Source organism: Bufo bufo, chromosome 3, assembly GCF_905171765.1.
Source record: "Bufo bufo chromosome 3, aBufBuf1.1, whole genome shotgun sequence".
Classification (NCBI taxonomy): Eukaryota; Metazoa; Chordata; class Amphibia; order Anura; family Bufonidae; genus Bufo; species Bufo bufo.
Window position 1 is genome coordinate 108,068,451 of NC_053391.1, and position 21,846 is coordinate 108,090,296.

Below are 21,846 nucleotides of genomic sequence, written 5' to 3' on the forward strand. Positions count from 1 at the left end.
TATTGCAGGGATTATTAGGCGGATATATCTAATGGCATTGAGGAACAGAATACATTGTGGGAGAGGGGTTCAATGCTCATTATACTGCTCACAGAGAAATACCTACTGAAGAAAATTCATAAATGTGTAATAAATGTACATGAGCAAAAAATTATATTAGCAAATGCACATGATCAAAAGGACAAATGTACATAATCGCAAATGTACATAATAAAATAAATATTTACAAATACACCCCACTAATAGATGGTAATGATATACCATTGTATATGAACAATAATACAACAAGTATGGCATATAATAAGGGGTCAAAAAATAAATAAATACATGAAATGTATGCAAAAATGTATAGAGGGTGAACAAGTCCTACATATACAGTCCTGATCAAAAGTTTAAGACCACTTGAAAAATGGCAAAAAATCATATTTTACATTGTTGGATCTTAACAAGGTTCCAAGTAGAGCTTCAACATGCAACAAGAAGAAATGAGAGTGAGACAAAACATTTTTTGAGCATTCAATTAATTGAAAATAACGATTAAACTGAAACAGGCTGTTTTTTAGCTGATCAAAATTTTAGGACCACATGCCTTTAAAAGGCCAAATCTGTGCAAAGATGTGGATTCATTGTCATTTTCTGTCAGGTAGTCACACGTTGTGATGGCAAAGGAAAAAAAACTCTCCCTTTTTGAACGTGGTCGGGTTGTTGAACTGCATAAGCAGGGTCTCTCACAGCGCGCCATCGCTGCTGAGGTGGGACGCAGTAAGACAGTCATTTGGAATTTCTTAAATGATCCTGAGGGTTATGGAACAAAAAAGTCAAGTGGAAGACCCAAAAAAATTTCACCAGCACTGAGCCGGAGGATCAAATTGGCTGTCCGTCAAGACACTGGACGATCCTCAACCCAAATTAGGGCACTTACTGGTGCTGACTGCAGCCCCATAACCATCAGATGGCATCTGAGACTGAAGGGCTTCAAAAACAAAAAACGTCTTCAAAGACCTTGTCTCCTTGAACGCCACAGAACTGCTCGTTTGGACTTTGCAATAGAGCACCAAACATGGGACATTCAAAGGTGGAAGAAAGTTTTATTCTCTGATGAGAAAATATTTAACCTTGATGGTCCTGATGGTTTCCAACGTTACTGGCATGACAAGCAGATCCCACCTGAGATGTTTTCTACGCGCCACAGTGGAGGGAGCGCCATAATGGTCTGGGGTGCTTTTTCCTTCAGTGGAACAATGGAGCTTCAGGAAGTGCAGGGGCGTCAAATGGCCGCTGGCTATGTCCAGATGTTGCAGAGAGCATTCCTCATGACTGAAGGCCCTCGTCTGTGTGGTAACGACTGGGTTTTTCAACAGGACAACGCTACAGTACACAATGCCCGCCGGACAAGGAACTTCTTCCAGGAGAATAACATCACTCTTTTGACCCATCCTGCGTGTTCCCCTGATCTAAATCCAATTGAGAACCTTTGGGGATGGATGGCAAGGGAAGTTTACAAAAATGGACAACAGTTCCAGACAGTAGATGGACTTCGTGCGGCCGTCTTCACCACTTGGAGAAATGTTCCCACTCACCTCATGGAAACGCTTGCATCAAGCATGCCGAAATTAATTTTTGAAGTGATCAACAATAACGGCGGAGCTACACATTACTGAGTTCATGTTTGGAAGTTGGATTTCTGATTTGGGGGGGTTTAGTTTTTTTTTGGAGGTGTGGTCCTAAACTTTTGATCAGCTGAAAAACAGCCTGTTCCAGTTTATTCGTTGTTTTCATTAAATTGAATGCTCAAAAAATGTTTTGTCTCACTCCCATTTCTTCTTGTTGCATGCTGAAGCTCTACTTGGAACCTTGTTAAGATCCAGCCATGCTAAATATGATTTTTTTGCCATTTTTCAAGTGGTCTTAAACTTTTGATCAGGACTGTATTATGAAAAATCCAGGGTGTAAAGATACAAAACTAAATGATCAGGTTTCCTTATATTGTGTTCCTAAGCCCAAAGAGCTCTCTGATATTTGGAGCCCAAAAAGTGCAGTTCCACATCAGCAGTATCAATTCTAATAGTGTATTCAAATGAGAGGGCGCCCATAAACGTGGTTGCTATGGTAGAATCAGCAACGGAGAAAATACCGTACTAATCAGAGCAAGAATACAATTGGGTATTATGTTCCTGCATAAAATCCATCAGGGTAATGATACACTTGTGACTATACCCTGTGGTAGGAAGAAGGCGATTGAGAGCTCTGTGATAGAAGAACAGAGATGTGACTTTCCATAAAGATGTAGAGTGCAATGTTGAAATAGGGGGCGGTGGGTCCTTCTAATGCTTTGGCTGTCTGCTTGCCGATAGTTAATCCATCCCTGGAGAAAAGTAATTAACATATTGATGTTTCTACTCCGCCCCAGACCTATGTGCTAAATACAGAATGACAACCCATATAAGTTCTCAAAATGACAGTCTATAGAGGTTTTCATTTTATGACTATCATCTAATTAAATAAATACACTGCCTGTCCAACAAAAAAAGTCGCCACCTGGATTTAACTAAGCAAATAGGTATGAGCCTCCTATTGGATAATTACTGCATGGGCGATTATCTTTCAGCTGGCAACAAGTTATTTAACCCCAACTGGTGCAATGAGTTGCTTCTCATTTCTTTAACAACCATGTCGAAAGACACATCTCGTGGTCGTGGAAAAGATGTTAGTCTGTTTGAGAAGGGTCAAATCATTGGCATGCATCAAGCAGAGAAAACATCTAAGGAGATTGCAGAAACTACTAAAATTGGGTTAAGAACTGTCCAACGCATTATTAAAAACTGGAAGGATAGGGGGGACCCATCGTATTTGAGGAAGAAATGTGGCGGGAAAAAAATCCCGAATGATCGTGATCGGCGATCACTTAAGCGTTTGGTGAAATCAAATTGAAGAAAAACAACACTAGAACTCAGGGCCATGTTTAATAGTGAAAGTAAGAGCATTTCCACATGCACAATGCGAAGGGAACTCAAGGGATTGGGACTAAACAGCTGTGTAGCCATAAGAAAACTACTAATCAGTGAGGCAAGCCAGAAAAAAAAAGGCTTCAATTTGCTAGGGAGCATAAAGATTGGACTCTGGAGCAATGGCAGAAGGTCATGTGGTCTGATGAGTTCAGATTAAGCCTGTTCCAGAGTGATGGGCGCATCAGGGTAAGAAGATAGGCAGATTAAGTGATGCACCCATCATGCCTAGTGCCTACTGTACAAGCCTGTGGGGGCAGTGCTATGATCTGGGGTTGCTGCAGTTGGTCAGGTCTAGGTTAAGCAACAGTATGTGCTCCAAGAATGAGGTCAGCTGACTACCTGAACATACTGAATGACCAGGTTATTCCATCAATGGATTTGTTCTTCCCTGATGACACGGGCATATTCCAAGATGACAATGCCAGGATTCATCGGGCTCAAATTGTGAAAGAGTGGTTCAGGGAGCATGAGACATCATTTTCACACATAGATTGGCCACCACAGAGTCCAGACCTTAACCCCATTGAGAATCTTCGGGATGTGCTGGAGAAGGCTTTGCGCAGCAGTCAGACTCTACCATCATCAATGCAAGATCTTGGTGAAAAATTAATGCAACACTGGATGGAAATAAATCTTGTGACATTGCAGAAGCTTACGAAATATTAGAGTGTGTGACATTTTTTTTGGAAAGGCAGTGTATAACTATGGAAGAGGATAACAGAAGGACTTTACTGGATTTTTATTTTAGGGTTAAATATTTGATAATATGGCATACCTAAATTTACCGCTAGCCTGAGTCAGGATGCTTTCAGGATGTATCCTACAAGATTCCACCTTAAAGATGCATCTGTAGTCATTTATCTAAACAGAAGGAATGCTAGTTAATTTATCAGCATGCATAAAAGCAATAGGAGTAGAAGCATATGGAGCCAGGAGTGCGGTAGCAAGCTGCTAAACCTTCGCTGAACAAGGAACAGGCAATTCCACAAAGTCATACTTTTATTGCGCATCTGGACACTCATTTATAAACATTTTCCTGAACGCAGCAGGCACTCAACAATCGACGGTCGGAAAGCTGGAACATTTTCTGCTCCACGACATAAATAGAATTCTTCAACAACAAAAGACTAATGGATCGCCTGCTCGAAACTGAATTCTTGTTTTGATGAGATGTTTGCCAATGTAATCCGAGCGCGGATTCCAAAATGATATTTCAATCTCATTTTATGATTTTATTCCAGCTGCCCACCAACCTACCAGCATTTGTATATTATAAATCAATAAATTATGAGCTGTCTGATCAGCTCCTCAATACTCCAGGAAAGGAGTAATATAATAATATATGAAACAGTGTTACCAGTTTGGGGGGGGGGAGTCGGTTACCACTGAAAATAGCTGCTGGCTTATTAAAGGGGTTGTTCAGTTTCCGCAAGAAGGAGAAGTAAGGCCCCCTTTCACACGAGCGAGTTCCATGCATTGGATTTACAACGTGTGTCAGCGAGACCACCCGTCCTGACCTCCCAGCACTGATGGGTTGCACATAGTATTATATTCATTTATCATGCTATGTAACCCTTAGAGTCTGGATTGTATTGTATAACAGTGACATAATGATGTCAGTGTTATACAATACATTCCAGAGCTGTAAGGGTTACATACAGTAGCATCATAAATCAATATAATGCTATGTGACCCGGTCTGTGCTGGGGGGTCAGGACGGATGCTCTCGCTGCCAGTCCATTTCGTGTAACTCGCTTGTGTGAAAGGGGCCTAAGTAAGTAAAGCTGGATTTACACGGGCCGACTAAGCGGTGGATTGTCATGAAGGAAGCGTTCCTTCCCGACAGTCGGCTGCTCGTTCAATGAAGGAGACTGCTGTATTTACATACAGCAATCTCCTCCACTGTATTCGGGCTCATGCACACAACCATATGCACCTATGATGCTGTGCGCTCCCGTGCGCACGATGTATGCCGCTCCGGGACATATGGCCCGCTCACGGACCGTATGTCTCGGAGGGCATACGGTCGTGTTCATGAGCCCTTAAGATGAGGGATCACTATAGCAATCCCTCGTCCTCATACAAAATCATTGTTTCTGGGCAGCAGATCACTGTTTAGCCCACACAATCTGCTGCCCAGAAGCCATGATCGGTGGTGCCTGCATGATTGACAGGAGCTAAACACTTGTTCATCGGGTGATCAGCAGCAGATTTAGATGGCCAGATTGTCAGGAACGACCGTTCGCAGGAACTGTCATTCACGATCATCTGCCCGATTCTCGGGCTGTGTAAATGCACCTTAACCACTTAAGGACCACAGGTTTATACCCCCCTAAAGACCAGGCCCTTTTTTACAAATCGGCACTACACTACTTTCACCGTTTATTGCTCGGTCATGCAACTTACCACCCAAATGAATTTTACCTCCTTTTCTTCTCACTAATAGAGCTTTCATTTGGTGGTATTTCATTGCTGCTGACATTTTTACTTTTTTTGTTATTAATCGAAATTTAACGATTTTTTTGCAAAAAAATGACATTTTTCACTTTCAGTTGTAAAATTTTGCAAAAAAAACGAGATCCATATAGAAATTTTGCTCTAAATTTATAGTTCTACATGTCTTTGGTAAAAAAAAAATGTTTGGGTAAAAAAAAAATGGTTTGGGTAAAAGTTATAGCGTTTACAAACTATGGTACAAAAATGTGAATTTCCGCTTTTTGAAGCAGCTCTGACTTTCTGAGCACCTGTCATGTTTCCTGAGGTTCTACAATGCCCAGACAGTACAAACACCCCACAAATGACCCCATTTCGGAAAGTACACACCCTAAGGTATTCGCTGATGGGCATAGTGAGTTCATAGAACTTTTTATTTTTTGTCACAAGTTAGCGGAAAATGATGATTTTTTTTTTTTTTTTTTTTCCTACAAAGTCTCATATTCCACTAACTTGTGACAAAAAATAAAAACTTCTATGAACTCACTATGCCCATCACGAAATACCTTGGGGTCTCTTCTTTCCAAAATGGGGTCACTTGTGGGGTAGTTATACTGCCCTGGCATTCTAGGGGCCCAAATGTGTGGTAAGGAGTTTGAAATCAAATTCTGTAAAAAATGACCTGTGAAATCCGAAAGGTGCTCTTTGGAATATGGGCCCCTTTGCCCACCTAGGCTGCAAAAAAGTGTCACACATCTGGTATCTCTGTATTCAGGAGAAGTTGAGGAATGTGTTTTGGGGTGTCTTTTTACATATACCCATGCTGGGTGAGATAAATATCTTGGTCAAATGCCAACTTTGTATAAAAAAATGGGAAAAGTTGTCTTTTGCCAAGATATTTCTCTCACCCAGCATGGGTATATGTAAAATGACACCCCAAAACACATTCCCCACCTTCTCCTGAGTACGGGGATACCAGATGTGTGACACTTTTTTGCAGCCTAGGTGGGCAAAGGGGCCCATATTCCAAAGAGCACCTTTCGGATTTCACTCGTCATTTTTTACAGAATTTGATTTCAAACTCCTTACCACACATTTGGGCCCCTAGAATGCCAGGGCAGTATAACTACCCCACAAGTGACCCCATTTTGGAAAGAAGAGACCCCAAGGTATTCGCTGATGGGCATAGTGAGTTCATGGAAGTTTTTATTTTTTGTCACAAGTTAGTGGAATATGAGACTTTGTATGAAAAAAAAAAAAAAAAAAAAAATCTGCATTTTCCACTAACTTGTGACAAAAAATAAAAGATTCTAGGAACTTGCCATGCCCCTCACGGAATACCTTGGGGTGTCTTCTTTCCAAAATGGGGTCACTTGTGGGGTAGTTATACTGCCCTGGCATTTTCCAGGGGCCCTAATGTGTGGTAAGTAGGTAAATGACCTGTGAAATCCTAAAGGTGCTCTTTGGAATATGGGCCCCTTTGCCCACCTAGGCTGCAAAAAAGTGTCACACATGTGGTATCGCCGTATTCAGGAGAAGTTGGGGAATGTGTTTTGGGGTGTCATTTTACATATACCCTTGCTGGGTGAGAGAAATATCTTGGCAAAAGACAACTTTTCCCATTTTTTTATACAAAGTTGGCATTTGACCAAGATATTTCTCTCACCCAGCATGGGTATATGTAAAACGACACCCCAAAACACATTCCCCAACTTCTCCTGAGTACGGCGATACCAGATGTGTGACACTTTATTGCAGCCTAGATGCGCAAAGGTGCCCAAATTCCTTTTAGGAGGGCATTTTTAGACATTTGGATACCAGACTTCTTCTCACGCTTTGGGGCCCCTAGAATGCCAGGGCAGTATAAATACCCCACATGTGACCCCATTTTGGAAAGAAGACACCCCAAGGTATTCAATGAGGGGCATGGCGAGTTCATAGAAATTTTTTTTTTTTGGCACAAGTTAGCGGAAATTGATATTTTTAATTTTTTTCTCACAAAGTCTCCCGTTCCGCTAACTTGGGACAAAAATTTCAATCTTTCATGGACTCAATATGCCCCTCACGGAATACCTGGGGGTGTCTTCTTTCCGAAATGGGGTCACATGTGGGGTATTTATACTGCCCTGGCATTCTAGGGGCCCTAAAGCGTGAGAAGAAGTCTGGAATATAAATGTCTAAAAATTTTTACGCATTTGGTTTCCGTGAGGGGTATGGTGAGTTCATGTGAGATTTTATTTTTTGACACAAGTTAGTGGAATATGAGACTTTGTAAGAAAAAAAAAAAATAATTCCGCTAACTTGGGCCAAAAAAATGTCTGAATGGAGCCTTACAGAGGGGTGATCAATGACAGGGGGGGTGATCAATGACAGGGGGGGTGATCAATGACAGGGGGGTGATCAGGGAGTCTATATGGGGTGATAACCACAGTCATTGATCACGCCCCTGTAAGGCTTCATTCAGACGTCCGTATGCGTTTTGCGGATCCGATCCATCTATCAGTGCATCCGTAAAAATCATGCGGACATCTGAATGGAGCTTTACAGGGGGGTAATCAATGACAGGGGGGTGATCAGGGAGTCTATATGGGGTGATCACCACAGTCATTGATCATGCCCCTGTAAGGCTTCATTCAGACGTCCGGATGCGTTTTGCGGATCCGATCCATCTATCAGTGGATCCGTAAAAATCATGCGGACGTCTGAATGGAGCTTTACAGGGGGGTAATCAATGACAGGAGGGTAATCAATGACAGGGGGGTGATCAGGGAGTCTATATGGGGTGATAACCACAGTCATTGATCACGCCCGTGTAAGGCTTCATTCAGACGTCCGTATGCGTTTTGCGGATCCGATCCATCTATCAGTGCATCCGTAAAAATCATGCGGACATCTGAATGGAGCTTGACAGGGGGGTGATCAGGGAGTCTATATGGGGTGATCACCACAGTCATTGATCATGCCCCTGTAAGGCTTCATTCAGACATCCGGATGCGTTTTGCGGATCCGATCCATCTATCAGTGGATCCGTAAAAATCATGCGGACGTCTGAATGGAGCTTTACAGGGGGGTAATCAATGACAGGAGGGTAATCAATGACAGGGGGGTGATCAGGGAGTCTATATGGGGTGATCACCACAGTCATTGATCACGCCCCTGTAAGGCTTCATTCAGACGTCCGGATGCGTTTTGCGGATCCGATCCATCTATCAGTGCATCCGTAAAAATCATGCGGACATCTGAATGGAGCTTTACAGGGGGGTAATCAATGACAGGGGGGTGATCACCACAGTCATTGATCATGCCCCTGTAAGGCTTCATTCAGACGTCCGGATGCGTTTTGCGGATCCGATCCATCTATCAGTGCATCCGTAAAAATCATGCGGACATCTGAATGGAGCTTTACAGGGGGGTAATCAATGACAGGGGGGTGATCACCACAGTCATTGATCATGCCCCTGTAAGGCTTCATTCAGACGTCCGTATGCGTTTTGCGGATCCGATCCATCTATCAGTGCATCCGTAAAAATCATGCGGACATCTGAATGGAGCTTTACAGGGGGGTGATCAATGACAGGGGTGTGATCAATGACAGGGGTGTAATCAATGACAGGGGGGTGATCAGGGAGTCTATATGGGGTGATCACCACAATCATTGATCATGCCCCTGTAAGGCTTCATTCAGACGTCCGGATGCGTTTTGCGGATCCGATCCATCTATCAGTGGATCCGTAAAAATCATGCGGACGTCTGAATGGAGCTTTACAGGGGGGTGATCAATGACAGGGGGGTGATCAATGACAGGGGGGTGATCAGGGAGTCTATATGGGGTGATCAGGGATGATCAGGGGCTAATAAGGGGTTAATAAGTGACGGGGGGGGGGGGTGTAGTGTACTGTAGTGGTGCTTGGTGCTACTTTACTGAGCTACCTGTGTCCTCTGGTGGTCGATCCAAACAAAGGGGACCACCAGAGGACCAGGTAGCAGGTATATTAGACGCTGTTATCAAAACAGCGTCTAATATACCTGTTAGGGGTTAAAAAAAACACATCTCCAGCCTGCCAGCGAACGATCGCCGCTGGCAGGCTGGAGATCAACTCTCTTACCTTCCGTTCCTGTGAGCGCGCGCGCCTGTGTGCGCGCGTTCACAGGAAATCTCGGCTCACGCGAGATGACGCCTATTGGCGTTAGCGTAGCCTGGGGGAGCCGCCGCAATGACGCCCTTCGGCGTTACAGTTGCGGGAAGTGGTTAAGTCCTTTCTATTTTCTATTCCGTTTCAATCTACTTATTGCTTTGGCTCAAAAACTGAGCCAACAGTGGCCACACTGCGCAATGATGTACTCATAGAAAACTAATATCTATGGTGCTGTATGCAGGCCTCGGCCTCCAACAATAAAAAATTGTTTTTGCTGCCCATTGGACTGCAGAAATAACAACATAAAGGGAACAAGGATATAAGGTCCCCAGTAAACAAATTCCCAGGTGAAAAAATGTTCTGTGGGGCAAAAAACCTTACTGAGCCACTTTTTAGAAAATTCCCTCTTTGCTTCATGTATATCATTACATACAGCAGAAGGTCTGCAGACTGAGGACAGAAAAATACAACCCACAGATGAATAGATGATATCTTCTAGACAATGTCTTTCTCTCCAGAGTCGCTATGTCAATTATGCCAGCAGTCTTTATTAGGAAGGCAGTGCAGGTGAGGTCAGTGCCGGGATCTCAGCAAGGTTAAAAGAGCATGAATTACTTTACCTTTCTGAATCTATTAAGTTATACCACTTAATGAAGTGTGGGAAAGCAGTAATCTGAGGGGAGTTGTGATAGGAGATGCCATAGTGCGCCAAAGTTCATTCAGCGAGGAAGAGGTAAAGCTCAATCACGGAATTAAAAACAGAGATTTTTTCACCATGGCATTTCATACAACATTCACAAGGCAGGGCACATCTTCTGTTTTTATTCATAAAGGTCAGGATAAGTGTAATAATCTAACATCTGCCACCGGAATGAAGAACAATGCATTGTTTCGAATTAATAAAGGATGAAAGATATATATTCTTTCTCCTGTCTTTTCAGATCGCCATCAAACTGGAAGTCCAATCAATCAGAGAAATATAGACAGGCTGCCTGTAAAATCAGGAGATATGAGTCATATGAGCTCTTAGTCCTATTGTACCTGGCACCAAACATAACAGACTTATTTTTGTGTGTTTTACCCATTTTTCCTAGCATTTTTGTGCTGCATGTTTTACTTATTTTTATGCTGCCAAACTTTAAATTGTAGCAAACTTTCACAAAGATCAGCATAAATGAATAGTAGAGGTAAACATAAGAGACTTTGTAATTTATCTTATTGCATGTAATGAAATGTATTTCTCCTCTTATTGGCTCCCCCCTTTCTGCTGAGAGACCAAGATAGACTGTCAGTTCACTGAGTGATCATATCACATCATTACATAGAAGGGGGAAAGGGGATTTAGCTGCAATCAGAGACACAGAGGCTATATCAGCTAAGAGTAAGTGCTCTATTAGCATCTCTACTGCTCAGTACTTATCTATAATGTCCTATAAGGTCATTCTCAGTTATTCTAGGTTAGTGAAAAAGCGTTAGGAAGCAGAATCTCCTGTTTTCTTCCTGTGTAGTCTATGCGAGACATCATTGTAACTAGTCTCCACCTACTAGCTCAAAGAAAACTGAGCATTACATATGAAGGCTGCAGAGAGGTAACTACTAAAAACTGTCATGCACAAGTCATATATACACTCATGTATACACATGGAAGCTTATTCTGAAATCAACTGAAAGTTTAGGTACACTTTAAGTTTATAGAGTATATAAAATGCAGACAACACAATTTTTTCAGCTTTTTTTTGTGTTTGAAATTTTTGCATATATACTGTATGCAACATGCTCTATGTATGCATGGTGTTTTTACCAGCCAAAAAAAATGCTATATATAAAGGAAGCCATCGGCTAAGTACTAGTGTTGAATATTCGAAAAGCTAATTTTTATCGCAAATATCGGCACTTCGAGAATTCTCAAATATTTAGAATATAGTGCTATATATTCGTAATGACGAATATTTTTTTTTTTTTTTTAACACAGTACACATCAGGTGATCATTCCTCCCTTCTTCTAGCTTGTGGGCCAATGAGAAGGCTTTGTCACAGCTTAGCAACATCCCTAGCAACCAATAGAAAAGTTGCCTACCCCATGCCAGTATTTTGCGCGCATTGCCGATTTTTGCAATCAAGAATATAATCTTGAATTTGCGAATATATAATGAATATTCTACAAAATATTTGCAAAATATTGAAAATTCGAATATTGCCCCTATTACATTCAGCAAATTTACTAGAAAATGTCTCTGGCTCTGAGGGTTGTAGTTTGAGAGCAGCTGCCATAGGCTATTACTTGCATTTGCCCCACAGAAGCCATTGGTGAATAAATATATACAAAGGAAATCTCTGGGATATGGCCAAAAATAGTCAAAAACATCTGAAACTGGTTTATGATTACATGATGTTCAGGGAAGCAAGAACAGAGGAGCGATGCAAAGAAAAAGCAATGAAGTATAAGGATATTTACTGTGCAAAACACATTCTCAATAACAATACCAATTACATATGTAAATCATAGATTGTATGCCAAAGAGGTTTGCCAGTTGCCAGTCAACTCTTTGATATGGGATTTCTCAACACAACGTAAATGATCTAAGTATGCCCCAGATGAGGAGAAACAGTTGATGTCCAAGCTGCAGCTGAGAAGGTCAAGAAATCTGTGAAATTAGTCAACATGGAATAGTTCTGAAGATCATGACAGCATTTGCCAATTTGCCAAAAATAGTCTAATTGTGTCAGTTATCAGGAGCACTTAAAGGGATTGGCCACCTTTTGTATTTTTTTTTTTGCAAACCTCCTCTCTCCTGAGCAGACAGGCAAAGTGAAGCATTCTTACCTGCTGCTCAACACTGGGTCCTGGCTTTTTCGCTGGTCACTTCATCCAAGGTATCACACTCAGCCAACCAGAATGCGGTGGAAGACAGAACTCCCCAAAACAGGCATCTATGGGTGGCCATCTGGTTTGGGTACTTTCCCTAGTCATGTTCAAAGCTTGTTGGCAAGTTGGACTTTGACTCATAGGGAGCCACTAGTGTTGAGCGCGAATATTCGAATTGCGAATTTTTTTCTCGAATATCGCAATTTCGAGATTTCGCGAATATTTAGAATATAGTTCTATATATTCGCGAAATCGAATATTCGTTTTTTTCTTTTTTTTTTATTATATTTTTTTCTTTCCCACTTCCCTAAAATTGTTCTTACCTGTCCTTTGGATTCCTGGCTTCCTGGCTGCTCCAGTCAGTGGCGTTTTCAACTTACTGCTATATTCCATATTAGCTAAATTACAATCTAATCTATATGTGTATTTTACGAAATTTCGCAATAGTCGCAATTGCGATGCGAGTAATATAACACGAAATATTCGCATGAAGATTTCAACTTAGCACTGCTATACTCCATATTCTAGCCTAATATGGAATATAGCTGTGCTAAGTTAGCACTGCTATATTCCATATTAGGCTAGAATATGGAGTATAGCAGTGCTAAGTTGAAATCTTCATGCGAATATTTCGTGTTATATTAGTCGCATCGCAATTTCGACTTTTTCAAATGTTCTTAATATTGCTCTAACTTCGTCTTTTAGAAATTTCGTAATATTGCTCTAACTTCGTCTCTTAGAATATTACGAATATTCTAAAAGACGAAGTTAGAGCAATATTAAGAAATTTCGTAAAATACACATATAGATTGTAATTTAGCTAATATAGTGCTATAATCCCTTTTTTTTCATGTAATTTTTTTTTGCCTCTTCTGAACCTAAGTTTTGTAAAATATGTACACTATTAAAAATTATTACTATAGCAGTATATTAGCTTAAATACAATCTATGTGTATTTTACGAAATTTCGTAATATTGCTCTAACTTCGTCTTTTAGAGTATTACGAATATTCTAAAAGACGAAGTTAGAGCAATATTAAGAACATTTGCAAAAGTCGAAATTGCGATGCGAGTAATATAACACGAAATAGTCGCATGAAGATTTCAACTTAGCACTGCTATATTACATATTAGGCTAGAATATGGAATATAGCAGTGCTAAGTTTAAATCTTCATGCGACTATTTCGTGTTCTATTACTCGCATCGCAATTTCGACTTTTGCAAATGTTCTTAATATTGCTCTAACTTCGTCTCTTAGAATATTACGAATATTCTAAAAGACGAAGTTAGAGCAATATTACGAAATTTCGTAAAATACACATATTAGCCTAGCCATAGTCATTAGCATAGGAACGTTGCCTTATACTATCAAGATAAATTTTCGCAATATGCGAAAAAATAATTTCGCGATAATTGGAATAATTGCGAATATTCGATTTCGACGAATATTCATGCGAATATTCGCGAAATATCGCGAATCGAATATGGCACCTCCCGCTCATCACTAGGAGCCACTTCCAAAAGGTGGCGCTAGCAAGATGGATTGCTTTCCTTGGGAGATACCTCTTTGCATATTATTTTCCCATGGAACATTTCCACTGTCTCCACAAATGACTGGTCTCTTTAACCCCTTCACGCATTTTCACATCATGTACGCGGGGGAATGTAGTCTCTTGCCGCATCCCCACATGCATGTACGTGATCCGATCAGGTGGGTGCAGAAGCTGCAGCACGGGCCCAGCTGTTGTTGACAGCCAGACCCCTCCTGTATCCACTGGCATCACTGAAAACGCAGATGCCAGCGGATTAACCCTTCACATGTCGCAGTCAATGTTGATTGCGGCACATTTGGGATTTACAGAGGGAGGGGGCTTCTTCTCTTATCCCATCAACCCCCTGAATCTTAGTCGATCCAGCCACCAGGCTGGGTCTCTTAGGCAACTGTCAGCATCTTATACTGCAATACACTGACAGTTCAATGCAGCACAATACAGCATGTATTGTACTGCACTGGAACAGGGATCAAACCCTGAAAAGTTGAAGTTCCACAGTGGGACAAAAATAAAAAGTAAAAAAAAGTGTTTTTAATATAAATATTTTTTGTTTCTAGTAAAAAAACTAAATGCTCTTTCACCTCATAAAATCATGTACAATAAACCCCCCGATCAGGTGAATGCTGTTAAAAAAATAAGTAAAAACTGTGCCGAAATAGCATTTTTTTGTCACCTTGCCTCACGAAAAGCATAATAGCAAGCGATCAAAAAGTCGCGTGCACCTGAAAAATGGTACCATTGAAACCATCACCACATCTGGCAAAAAAAAAAAAAAAAAAAAGACAATAGCCATAAAAAAAATTAGAGCTTTCAGAAAATGGCAACACAAAAACAACATCTTTTCTTTTATTGTGTAAAACTTAAAAAAAATACACATATTAGGTATCATTGCGTCCGTAACAGGGCTCTAGATGGCGACCAAAATGGTCGCCAATGTGACTTAGAATTGCAAAATGGCGACAAGACTTTGTAGTCTTGTTGCCATTTGTGCCTAGACCCTCCGCTGCTCTGCCTCTCACACACGAGTTGAACTGACATGGGACGCGCTGCGCGTCCCATGTTCTTCTCAACAGCACAGGGGAGAAGGAGGAAGTCCCCCCCCCTGTGCCGCTGCTGCCACCAATGGACTGATAGTGGGGAGGAGGAGGGGAGGGGCTGTGGCCACTGCACCACCAATGAATATAGTTTATGCCTGAATACAAACACAGGCTGCTGGTGCTGGCCATATCCCATACCCGGCACCCAGCCTCTATGACTGCGTGCTGCGATCTTCCGCAATTAACCCCTCAGGTGCGGCGGATCGCATAGAGGCTGGGTGCCGGGTATGGGATATGGCCGGCACCAGCAGCCTGCGTTTATATTCAGGCATAAACTATATTCATTAGTGGCACAGTGCGCCCCCCCAACCCCAGTATTATAAAGTATAATCATTGGTGGTGCTGTGTGCCCCCCCAAACGCTATATTATAAAGTATAATCATTAGTGGCACAGTGTGCCCCCCCAACCCCAGTATTATAAATGATAATCATTGGTGGCGCAGTGCGCCCCCCCCCAGTATTATAACTATTATAATCATTGGTGGCAGTGGCCACAGGGTGCCCTCTCCCCTCCTCCTCATTGGTGGCAGTGGCCACAGGGTCCCCTCCCCTCCTCATTGGTGGCAGTGGCAGCTTCTGATCGGAGCCCCAGCAGTGTAATCCTGGGGCTCCGATCGGTTACCATGGCAGCCAGGACGCTACTGAAGCCCTGGCTGCCGTGGTAACCTCCCTGCTGCTGTGTGTACTATGCACAGGGCAGCACGGACAGTGTGAGGTCCTATTCACCCTAATAGAGCTCTATTAGGGTGAATAGGACAAGGGATCAAAAGATCCTAGGTTCTAGCCCCTAAGGGGGCTAATAGTTAGTAAATAAAAAATAAATACTAAAAGTTTAAATCGCCCCCTTTCCCAATTTTACATATAAAATATATAAACAATAAAAAAATAAGCATATTAGATATTGCTATGCCCGAAAAAGTGCGAACTATTAAAATAGTTTTTTAGTCACCTTGTCCCGACAAAAATTAGGATCAGACTGTTCTATTATGGTCCAGACGTTCTTCTCAGTATATTTTTATGGTATTGAAATCGAATCCAAATTTTAGTATCGTGACAACCCTAGGTAAGACATGTTTTTTTTTTTTTTTTTTTTATTATACTGTAATATGTTGAACTTTACTTGGTCAATTCTCTGTCTTCAGGTAGTTAGTACAGTTCATTAATATGCTAAAGCATTAATATTAATATTGGTTCAGCTGTATTTCTTGTAACAGGCTTTGCAATTGCAATTTGAGGAGTTTCCTTCTTTCTATATCTGGCTATACTCTGTCCACACTCTAGCACTCAGGTACTGGATATAGTAAACTTCTTACTTGTATTTGGCAATCCACAGAGCGGTCTCCCTAACGGCAGGCATCAGTCTTCTGCTCCATTCTTTGGAAAGGATGCTCACTGAATAACTACGGTCCACTATATCCATAGAGGCATGTGGTAAAGAATAATTCTGCGCACTAATCATCCGGCTGTGTCCAGGTACTTTTAGGTTCCTCCTGGTCACTGTTGCTTGTGAAGTCCCTTGGCTAATGTAGCTCGAATCTCCACTAGACTTTCTCTATACCAGACGTAGACTCACTGGTCTGTGCTATGCTGCTGGAATGTAGTTTTCATACTTTGTGCTCCCTTAGCTTGGCCAGAGTCAAGGGGCAAAAATGGTAGCTACATTGTGGACTAGGCCAGTTCTGCTCCTCTTAACAACCCTTAACTCTACTACTCACTTCCCTCTCTGCCTAAACACCCCCCCCCAGCTATATATAAGTGGCACCAGCACCACCTAGGGGAGAATAGATGCAAAGACCTCTAACAGCCTGTTAATAGGAATTTCAGCTACATACAAAAATACAGTTAATAAACATATACAAAAGTTTAAAGTGCCCACGACCATCACTGAGTGGGACACTGCATAAAAATAACACATAATTTATCCTGTCCAAGAAAATAAAAACGGTGCCAGAACAGTCATTTTGTGTTTACTTTGCCTCACAAAAAGCATAATACTGAGCGATCAAAAATCATGTAACCCAAAATAGTACCAATAAAACTGTCACCATATCCTGTAGTTCCCAAAATGGGGTCACTTTTTAGGAGTTTCTACTCTAGGGGTGCATCAGGGGATTTTCGAATGTGACATGGCAACTTAAAATTATCCCAGTGAAATCTACCCTCCAAAATCCATATGGCGCTCCTTCCCTTCTGTAACCTGTCATGTACCCATACTGCAGTGTACAACCACATACAGTGGATATAAAAAGTCTACACACCCCTGTTAAAATGTCAGGTTTCTGTGATGTAAAAAAATTAGACAAAGATAAATCATTTCAGAACTTTTTCCACCTTTAATGTGACCTATAAACTGTACCACTCAATTGAAAAACAAACTGAAATCTTTTAGGTAGAGGGAAGAAAAAATATAAAAATAAAATGGTTGCATAAGTGTGCACACCCTTAAACTAATACTTTGTTGAAGCACCTTTTGATTTTATTACAGCACTCAGTCTTTTTGGGTATGAGTCTATCAGCATGGCACATTTTGACTTAGCAAGATTTGCCCACTCTTCTTTGCAAAAACACTCAAAATCGGTCAGATTGCGAGGGCATCTCCTGTGCACAGCCCTCTTCAGATCACCCCACAGATTTTCAATCAGATTCAGGTCTGGGCTCTGGCTGGGCCATTCCAAAACTTCAATCTTCTTCTGGTGACGCCATTCCTTTGTTGATTTGGATGTATGCTTTGGGTCATTGTCATGCTGAAAGATGAAGTTCCTCTTCATGTTCAGCTTTCTAGCAGAAGCCTGAAGGTTTTGTGCCAATATTGACTGGTATTTGGAACTGTTCATAATTCCCTCTAGCTTAACTAAGGCCCCAGTTCCAGCTGAAGAAAAACAGCCCCAAAGCCCGATGCTGCCACCACCATACTTCACTGTGGGTATGGTGTTCTTTTGGTGATGTGCAGTGTTGTTTTTGCGCCAAACATCTTTTGGAATTGAGGCCAAAAAGTTCAACCTTGATTTCATCAGACCATAACACATTTTCCCACATGCTTTTGGGAGACTTCATATGTGTTTTTGCAAAATGTAGCCTGGCTTGGATGTTTTTCTTCGTAAGAAAAGGCTTTCGACTTGCCACTCTACCCCATAGCCCAGACATATGAAGAATACGAGAGATTGTTGTCACATGTACCACACAGCCAGTACTTGCCAGATATTCCTGCAGCTCCTTTAATGTTGCTGTAGGCCTCTTGGTAGCCTCCCAGGCCAGTTTTCTTCTCGTCTTTTCATCAATTTTGGAGGGACGTCCAGTTCTTGGTAATGTCACTGTTGTGCCATATTTTTTTCACTGTGTTCCATGGCATAACTAATGCCTTGGAAATTCTTTTGTACCCTTCTCCTGACTGATACCTTTTAACAATGAGATCCCTCTGATGCTTTGGAAGCTCTCTGTGGACCATGGCTTTTGCTGTGGGATGCGACTAAGAAAATTTCAGGAAAGACCAACTAGAGCAGCTGAACTTTATTTGGGGTTAATCAGAGGCACTTTAAATGATGGCAGGTGTATGCTGACTCCTATTTAACATGATTTTGAATGTGATTGCTTAATTCTGAAAACAGCTACATCCCCAGTTAGAGGGTGTGCACACTTATGCAACCACATTATTTTATTTTATTTTTTGTTTTCTTCCCTCCACCTAAAAGATTTCAGTTTGTTTTTTAATTGAGTGGTAGAGTTTATAGGTCACATTAAAAGGTGGAAAAAGTTCTGAAATGATTTATCTTTGTCTCATTTTTTTTACAGCACAGAAACCTGACATTTTAACAGGGGTGTATAGACTTTTTATATCCACTGTATGTAGTGTTTCTGTACACTTCATAATAAGGGTAATAAATATTGAGTTTTGTTTGGCTGTTAACCCTTGCTGTGTTACAGGAAATCATGTACAAAAATGGAAAATCTGCAAAAAAAATGTAGATTTTGAAATTTTATCTCCATTTTCCTTTAATTCCTATGGAACAATGTTTGATTTAACAAAGTTTGTAAAGTCAGTTTTGAATAATTTGAGGGGAGTAGGGGCTAAATGGGGTAATTTATGGATGATTTCTACTATGTAAGCCCCCACAAAATAACTTCATAACTGAATTAGTCCTTATAAAAGTGGGTTTAGAAATGTTATTTAAAAATTTCAAAATTGCTTCTACAATTAAAAGACTTCTTACATTCTAAAGAATAAAAGGACCTTTACAAAATGATGCCAATATAAAGTAGACATATGGGGAATGTTATCAGGTATCACTATCCATCTTAAAAGCAGAGAAATTCTAATTGATAAAATAGTGAATTTTTCAAAATTTTCTGTAAATTTTGATTTTTTTAAAGGTAAAACATATTGACTCAAATATACCACTAACATGAAGTACAATATTAAGAAAAAAAGTCTCAGTGAAAACTGGCTTGGTCTTGAAGGAGTTACCAGTACCCTACCTAAGAAGTTTATTCATTGAAATTAGAGTTAAACAGGGATGTAATAATAGACAATGCAGGCGTAACAGTTACAACAGGGTCCTAATGTCTAAGGTGGACCAAAGGTCCAAGTGCTACATGAGAAGACACAAGTATTTTGAATGGCACATGGTAGGTGGGGGTCCTGTTAAGCATTTTGCAGTTTAAAAACTATACGTTATACCACTCTAGGTGAAGAACATATGTGGTGGTGAAAAAGGGAAAAATCTTGACCCCAAGTGACTTGGGTCTTTCTCTCCCATTTATAAAAGCCTATAGGGAGACATGTCTACAATGCTGTGTGGCACCTCTACAATACGTGCTACAATTCAATTATGCTGCTGATATTTCGTAGCCAACCTGAAAACTGCCAGCATGTCTGTTTACCTCCATCTGTCTATGCTGGGCCCTCTCCCGGTAGAGACTGTGAAAATAATGAGCATGCAAACATGCTATTAGATAACGCACTGTGCTGCCTTATTCTCACTGGGTGTCTGATATATTCCATTATCATTCTGGCTTTAGTTTACAGATAAATCTGAGCTATATCTTGGGGTAAAACCTTTTCTGAAATATTTTTGAAAACTTGTTTTTATTGTATTTTCTCCACAATTGCAATAAATAATTTATGCTGGTTACAGAATTCAACAAATAATTATATGTAAAATTCCAAAAAAAGAGAGAAAACATGGATAGCACATCCACAAGCTATTCATTGATCTATTGCTTTTCAGCATAATTAGTTGTATACCATGTGCTACCCTGGCATCCTATGGCTGCTGCTGCCCCGCTTTCCCGGGTGGGCGAGGTTGCTGCTCCACTGTCCTTTTGTGGGTTAGGACTATTGCTCAGTGGACTTCTCTTCAATGCAGCTGGAGTTGATCCTTCTCCCTGTCCAGCTGCTGACTAAGGTGCTGATCAGCCTCCCTATTAAGTTGGTGTTGCTGTTTGTCCCACCCACGTGCCTGAGCTTTGGGTTTTCTAGCATTTAGTAACCATTAAAGGTGTGATCTCTTGTCTGACTACCCATGTACAGTACCTAGCTTGACTACCCATTCTGCTCCTTGCTGCTTGCCCTGACCTTGGAATTGCTATCTGGATTATGCACATATTCAGCCTGCTCCGACCATGAAATTGCTATCTGGAATTTGCACGTACTTGGACTGCATTCAGACTACCCTTTTTTTTCCTGATCCATTGGTGCTTCCCACCTGTGTCTGTAACCACTGCGGATCAGCTGCCATCTACATACTCCAGTGAGGTTGCGGCCTGGTTGGGACCAGCAAAGCCTAGATCCCTGTTCAGGAGTTAAAGGGTGAATACCAGGGAACTGCTAGGATAATTCTCTTGAGTTTAGCTCAAAGTCAAACTGGTTAGTTGGCACAGTGGGTCCACTCCCACTGCCTGTTACACCAAGCCATAATCCATGTACTGTACTAGTATACAGGCATTAGTATACATTTTGATTAAAGTGCATAAGCCTACTCACCACATCAAGGTTGCCTCTTTTCAGTGGGACCTACTCTAATTTGGCACAGCATCACCTGGCAACCACTGCTGCCAAAACACAGCACCCACAGATGGAGAGACCAAGTAGTCCAACAACACCCCTGTTGTCATACTAAGCCCCCTTGACACTGGGCCCTAGTTCCTGAGAGCAGATGAAAAGGTGAGCTTTTGACATCTGTTCACATGGTACGATACGATACTGTGTGCCTGCCATATTTGCCGTGATGCTGTGCCTGTGGGTTGGTGGGGCCCAGTGCCAAGGAGGCTTAGTCTGACAACAGGGGTGCTGTTGGACTGCAGGGTCATGCCACCTGCTGGTGTGGTGCTGTGGAGTAGGTGGTTGCCACATGATGTCATGTCAAGTTAGAGTAGGTACCCACTCGTGCATCTTTAGACATTTTCGTCTAACATGCCATCACCTATCGATTGTATTACTTTGCATCAAAATGCACATTGTTGCGTTCTAAGCCATGGCTCTTTCAATCTTAGTCACAGCCCCTTGTCAAGCTAGGCACAAAAAGTGTCTAAAACACATCATAAATGTGATCCAAGGCATGTATGCCAGTTTGGTGGAGCAGAAGTCTTATGGCTTAGTAGTACTTGTATTCTTCCCCTTCTGCAGGCTCCATCTCTGATTGGTGTCCCTAAACTAGTGGACAAAGACTGCTTATGATGTCTGACATACACTGCACACTGAACGTCTGTTCCCCTACTGTCATGACCGCTATCCCAGCAGCAGTCGTGACGCACCA